Below are 7007 nucleotides of genomic sequence, written 5' to 3'. Positions count from 1 at the left end.
GTCACATGGAGTTCTTAACTACCGGGAACCACGAGCCAAAACCTGGCTCCCTCAGGGAAGTGCAGGGAGCAATGGCCTATGAAAACTCCACTCTTTGAGAGTATATTCATGTCTGCCATTGACCGGGGAAGGCACCCAGAAAGGTATGCAACCCCCCCGCCTATTGGTCCCCCCCCCTCCCCTCCCTGGGTGCTTTCTTTTCTCTCTTCTCAGCTTGTTGTGGCCCCTTCGGTCTAAGATTCTTTTCAGAAGACTTTGTTTTTGTTGGCTTTGGCCTCTGGGAGTTGGGTCAGTGAGCTTCACGCTCTCCTCTAACGCAGGTGTTTCTGCTCCTAGGGCCTGGTGTCCGTTTTGTTCATTTGCAGCCGTCTCCTCCTTTTCTGGCGAAGAATGAGATGGCTGGCTTCAGGGGTTCGTGGGTTGATGATGCTTGGTTGTCAGGCCGGGTGTGCATCATGTGTTGTGTCCGGTGGTGGCTCTTCACCACTACCTGCGTGCCACTGCTTCTGTGTCTTTGGATGCGCTTTGGGTGGATCTAGTTTCTCTCGTTCCCAGTTCCAGTGCTTAGGTCTCTCAGGTTGTCTGCAGGGTTATTAAGTCTAGCCAGCCTGCCATCTACCTTCATGCCCATGATGTTCGGTAGTTTGCAGTACCAAAAAGACCGCTGCGGTCTTTGGTAACATGTCTTGGGTTAACTTTTGGCACAGAGGTATTGGCGTTTGAACAGGGTCATGGTCACCCGTTCTTTGGTTAATGTTCCAGGTCTTCAGCGACCCTGTCTGGCTATGGGGTGCCTGTAGCTGTCTCATCTTCATTCTGAGGGACGCGTGCGGCCGCCTCCCGGGTAAATCCTTGTTTTACTTATCTGTGGGTATCTGGCTTCAGGGAGCCAACAGGGCTTCCCACAGAAAACCAGCATTGAATGTAATGAAACGTCATTTTCTGGGTGAGCCACGGAGGCTCCTGACACCCTCCCTCCCTCCCTCCCTCCGGATGGCAGTTTTTCTTTTTGTTTGCTCAGTCTCCAAACTGAGGGGCGAGCAGCCGGATCGGGGATGGGTGGGGAGGAATGAGTGGCGCAGTTTGTTTGATGATATTTTGCTTTTTCCATTGTTTTCTTAGGAGAGTTCTTGGATTCTTTACCGGGGGACCACGAGCCAGAAGCTGGCCCCTTCAGCAAGGTACGAGGAGGAGCTCCTTCTTCCCCATCCCCGGGAGGGAAAAGGGGGAGCCCCCAGACCCCTGCACCGGCGATCCACACCTCAAATCTTCGGCTGATGTGATATGGCATGGTCGTGTGGCTCCAGCCTCTTGTGTTGTGCTGTCCTTTGGTTCAGTTCTGCTCTTACGGTGGGCGTGCAAGCTGGGAGTAATATTCACAGGTACTCGGGCTGCATGTGCTTAGCGTTTCCTTCCCTGAGTGCCCTGTAAATACAGTACCGCCCTTGAGGCTTGGGATTCTTTTCCACAAGTCACCTTGGGTATACCTCTGTTGGTCTTTTGCTGCTCGGCGATTGACCTCCCCGAGCGTTTTGGGGGGTTTCCACTCTTGTCTACCTAGGGGTAAGTGGTAGTTTTGCACTTGTAGGGGCACGGGGTACTGCGCAGCTAGTTTTCACTTATAACAGTGGCCGACTCTGTTCCTTCTGGGTACGCTGTCCTCTTGCAAGGTTTTTCTTTTTCTTTTTGACTCTTCATTGTTCTACTTACCTTTTGGTTAAGGTTGTTTTGTCCTTTCTCTCGTGGCTGTTTCAGGATCGTCATCTTATGCCGAATACTGTCACCTCATATCTTGCGGCATTGGCGGAGCCGCTGCAGCTTGCTTTCAGTATAGATGTTACTTCTGCGCATTTTCCCAAGCTGTCTCGTGCGTTGTTTCACCTCCAGCCTGCTCATGCGCCTCCTGAGTCGTCTTAGTCTTTGGACAGAGTGCTCTCCTATCTCTCTTCTCCTTGGTTTGTTGTGGCCCCTTTGGTTCAGGATTGTTTTTCTAAGGCTTCTTTCTTGTTGGCATTGGTCTTTGGGGGTTGGGTTGTGGAGCTTCCTGCTCTTCTCCGACGCAGGGGTTTCTGTTCTTTTGGTCGTGGTGATAGGTTTGTTCGTTTGCAACCGTCTCCCTCTTTCTGGTGAAGAATGAGACTGCTGCTTTCCGGAGGGGTCCTTGGGTTGTTGATGCTTGGTTGGTCAGGCTGGGGGGTGCATCATTTGTTGTGTCCGGTTGCGGCCCTCTGCCGTTATTTGCGTGCCACAACTTCTGTGTCCGGGGACGCACTTTGGGTTGATCCGGTTTCCCTTTTTCCCTGTTCTCAGGTGTGGGTCTCTCAGGTTGTCCGCAGGATTATTAAGTCTAGGCAGCCTGTGGTCTATCCCTATGCCAATGACGTTCGTAAGTTTGCTGCGCTTGCAGCTGTCTTTGGTAACATGCCCTGAGCTGACATTCGGGCATGGGGTTTTTGGCGGTCGAACAGGGTCCTGCCTGCACGCTACCTCGTTAATGTTCTTGGGCCTAGTCGGGCCTGTGTCACTTTGGGTTGGCAGTTGCAGCCTGTTGTCTCGACCTCAAGTTGAGATGTGAGCACCAACTGCCTCCCGGGTAAGTTCCTTTCGTTTTCATCTTTGGTGAAGTAGCTCTGGGGAGCTGAAGGGGTTTCCCCAGAAAACCAGCATTGAATGTAATGAAACGCCATTTTCTGGGTGAGTCTTGCAGGCTCCCTGTTAACCCTCCCTCCCGCCAGTCGGCTTTTTTTTTTTTTTTTTTAATCCAGCCTCAGAACTGGGGTGTGGATCGCTGGCACGGTGGTCTGGTGCTTCCCCTTCCTCCTCCCAGAAAGGAGGGAGCTGCACAGACATGCGGCGTGGCTTGTGTGATGTCATGCTCGTTTGCTCGTTTGCTCGTTTTCATTTGGAGAGTTCTGTCCACTCAGTTGTATATTTTGGTCGTTTACCTTTCTGGGTGCCTGTCCTGGTCAATGACAGATATAGAATGCTCCAAATCACATGTGCATTTCTATAGGCCATTGCTCCTCGTGCCTCTCTGAGGGGGGCCAGGTTCTGGCTCGTGGTCCCCGATAGGCCTAGAACTCCACCCACATTGACTGATGCCAAATTCTAAAAAGATACATATCAGCTTTGATAACTCTGAGGGAGCCTCCGGAACTCACCCAGAAAATGAGTCTGTTTTTTTGTTTTTTCACATTAAAATAATGTTTTTGCATTTTATACTCCATATATTTAAATGACTAAAACTCCTAACCATAATTATGACACAATCAAAAGGAGGATCTTGTGCACTTCACATGAAAGCGTGCGCGTGTGTCACAAACCAGCATGTGTGTGTGTCACAAACACCAGTCGCACCATCACATATTCGCCACCTCTAAAATTCTCTACCCAAACCCCAAAATGCCTGATATTAATAGAAACATTTAAATATTCATACATGACACGTTTTGATGTTTCATTAGCATAAGAAATATTTTGTGAACTATAAATTTGGTTATTTACTTTCACATAATTGTTTCAGCACAATATATTTTTTTGTTTTTGGTGTTTAGCATACAAAGATTCCAAATAACAACACACACACACACACACATGTAAACATTTTGTCCAATTGAACTACTGTCCTGTACATTAATGTACATATACTCATCGTGTGTAAAATCATAACAGATGTGCTTCTCATGTAGATACAGTATAGTTCTAAGTGCTACAGAACAAATTAGCTGTGTACTGTACATACTCTTGTAAATCTCTCGGGGTACATTCACATGCTATTAACTTTATAAGTCATAGGTTGAGGCTTGAATTATAATTCATGTATCAAACAAATATGAGTTATTTAGTTGTAAAGTATTTTACTGTTGTTTTAGATGGAAGTAAAGAATTGTGCCGTAAGCAACATCTATGTGCATTCTTCTGTCATTCATCCTTTAAGGTTAATGTACATCGAGCTTCGCAGTCACTGATATTTCCTTGTGGTAATTATTGCTTCAGCATGCAGAAACAGACAGAAAAATAGAATATGAAGGTAATTTTATGATTTACAAAGGGGACATGATACGCAACAAGGATTATTAGTGTGCTGAAGAAATCTTTTTATACAGTCTCAAGTCTGGTCATTTTTTAACAGTTTAATTTTAGGTTTATTATCACTACAGTATTCGGAAGGTGGGTATATAATTTTTGTAATGTCTGCTAATTGTTATTCAGAGTGGAAAGATACTTGAATATAGAATTTTGCAGGCTTGCTCTTAAATATGTTTTGTGTTTGATACCTGTTTGATTACTTGTTTAATGGGGTTCTGGGAGTTCTTCTACTCTCCAAGCCTGGCCTGGAGAGTAGAAGAACCCTGGTCTCACAAGTAAAGCCTGGGGCCAGGCTTGACTTGTGAGAGCTTGGTCCACTAGGCTGTTGCTTGGAGCAGCCTGCAGCCCCACATATCTACCACAGCCCGGTTGGTCCGGCAACCAACGTGTGTGTGTGTGTGAAGGTTATAAATATACTCTACAGAGGCACAATGAAATCATAGCATTATGTAACAATGATAAAATCAGTAGGAGCCGTGACAAGGATTCAAACCCACATGGTACTCCCAAGCCTCATGCCCTAGTGAAGACCACTACACCAAGATATGGTAAAAGCAATGCAACCTGGGATTCAGCTGAATCCTCTAGGGGTCTTGAGGCGACCACTGAAGCCCAATCAGGGGTTTCACACACACACACACACACACACACACACACTGCCCCGCCTTCCCCCCATGCACTCTGGTAGTGCGGGTTCAAATCCTCCTCGTGGCTCCTAAGATTTTCTCATTGATACATCATATTAATGTGAATTCATTGTGCATTTAAAAAGAGAAGCATTGCAGGTTGAACTACTGGGCCACGTTCAGAGGGAATGGAGGCAGCGAGTGAAATCCCTGATTGGGCTTCAGTGGAAGCCTGAGGACCCCTAGAGGATTCAGTTAAATCCCAAGTTGCATTGCTCTTTACCATATCGTGGTGTAGTGGTCTGGACTAGGGAGTGGGGCTTGGGAGTACGAAGTGTGTGGGTTTGAGTCCTTGTCACGGCTCCTCCTGACTTTCCCATTCTCTACAGACTTATCATATCTGGATGAACCAACCGGTGTAAAATTCATGTAAAGTCTCTAAGTTATTTAACCACCAGCTGGGTAATGGGAGATCATAGTGAAAAAATGATCTGGTCCATTAACGTCTTCGATTTATACGCGTGATCTCTAGATTATCTAACTAGTGGTCAGAAGGGCTGAAATGTCTCTCCTGAAAGCCTAGGGGGTCAGTCCCAGTCATCCATATAATCGGGTGGTCCCAGTGTACACTCATGCACAATATACATAAGATTATTGCTAGAATAATAATTAAAAGCAAATTTTAAAGAAATTAGGTGGAGAGAAATTGTAAGAGCAAAACCTTGAGCAGCTATTAAGGGTGAAGGAGGGGGCATTTTTCTGGACTAACTGTGTATCCTACTACTTGGGTTTCAAGAAAGTCAGCAAACATCTTTGGTAAGATGTACGAAGCTAGGAATATCTCAGGTTTGTTGGAGGTAATCAACTTTCGTGATGTCTGAATTTAAATCTGATAATCTTTTATTTAAATTCATCACTTAAAATTATATAGTGCAGTATATATGTATATATATGTTACTAGGATTGTAAATAGTGGTTAATTTCAACTATAGATTGTTATTTTAAGTAAATGAAAAAATGCCAATTGTACTCACCTAATTGTACTTGTGGGGGGGCTGAGCTTTGGCTCTTTGGTTCCACCTCTCAACTGTCAATCATTGTGATACTGTAGCATATAGGTGCATGGTTTGAAAAAACCTGCACCGATATGCTATCACATATTTTCAAACAGTTTTGAAAACTTACTTCCTTTCCTTTCCTTTAGTCAAGGCAATTTTCATTTGAATGAGCAACAGATATATTGCTCACCTAATACATACATATTTTATCACAATAAATATTTTTTAAGCCTTAACAAATGTTTTTAATTTTCCAAAAATATTGAACATATTTATTTACCATTCATTCCAAATTGGGTTATTCAATAATTTATTAAATTATTTCTGTAATTGATGTATGTCATTAGAATACTTATATATGAGATACACAAGAACTTTGAAGAATCAATTTTTTTTTTTTTTAAGGGGTAATGGTCACTTTAAAAAGTCGGAAATATAATACTGTAGTTTGCACACACTAATTTACAGTTTCTTATATGATTTTATTTGCAAGACATTTAGGCATTATATGTGCTTCCATTGTGAGCTGTATGCACACTGACTGTGATGAAGTTTCACTTCAGGAAAATACTGTACTGGTACATTCCCACACCCACTCAATGAAAACATTGTGGAAAGCATTGGCCAAGTGAGGGGCAAAGTTATGCCACAACAACCCTAGTAATAGCCTCCTGTTCAGTGCGTGCCAGACTTGGTAAACTCGGTACCATCCACATTCCTCGGCTTAAATGGTCAATGACTTACTTGGTAAATAAGGCATGTCATGAAAAACTCTCCAGATACCAAGCAGAACGCCTTAAAGGAGACCAACGTCGTCTATGCCTTTAAATCCCCAGTTGGGGACTGTAAGCCCCAAAGAACTCAGTATATAGGCAAGACAACAACGTCTCTTTCCAGTCGATTGACAATGCATAAGCAACAGGGCTCCATCAAGGAACATATAATCTCTTCTCACAACCAGACCATCACCAGAGAAATCTTAACAAACACAGAAATCATTGATAGGTACAGTGATAGCAGGCGGCTCAACATCAGTGAGGCACTACACATCAGTCAACACCAGCAATCAACAGTCAATTAATGCACAACTATATTCTACCCACTTCAAGACCCAAAACCAATATGGAAGCAACAAGAGGAAGTATGGGCTACTAGGCCTTCAGCAGTTCTCATATCCAATTTATACCCATTGTCTTGTGTCCTGTCTTGTATTTGTTATACACATATATACACA

Source organism: Procambarus clarkii, chromosome 22, assembly GCF_040958095.1.
Source record: "Procambarus clarkii isolate CNS0578487 chromosome 22, FALCON_Pclarkii_2.0, whole genome shotgun sequence".
NCBI lineage: Eukaryota > Metazoa > Arthropoda > Malacostraca > Decapoda > Cambaridae > Procambarus > Procambarus clarkii.
This window is presented reverse-complemented; position numbering follows the sequence as displayed.